Genomic DNA, 362 nt, shown 5'->3' on the forward strand with positions numbered 1-362 from the left:
CTGTAAATGAAGGATTATGAGGCTATATATTTTCTGCTATTTTCTGTATTTCTGGAGTGTTAAAATAGAAAAAAACATCAACATATATACCGAACTGAACTGGAAACCGTGATACGAGCCGAAACGTCCATTTTGTGAACAGTTCTACCCCTAATATATACACACATGTACAAGCAAGCACGGTTTGTCTTCTTTTATTTATTATTAATGTTTTTATGTCATGATATGCCACTACACTGTACAATGAATGCTGCCTCTACCTCCCTCTCTCATAAATTGAGGCGGGGCATGTACATACATAGTTGTGGTGTTTTATCAGTGAGACGATGAATGCAATGTCTCTTCTTTAAGGATGGGAATCG

The sequence above is a fragment of the Seriola lalandi genome, unplaced genomic scaffold (genome assembly GCF_002814215.2).
Source record: "Seriola lalandi dorsalis isolate HSWRI2012SDOR001 ecotype SW California unplaced genomic scaffold, Sedor1 jcf7180002053128, whole genome shotgun sequence".
In the NCBI taxonomy this organism is placed as follows: Eukaryota; Metazoa; Chordata; class Actinopteri; order Carangiformes; family Carangidae; genus Seriola; species Seriola lalandi.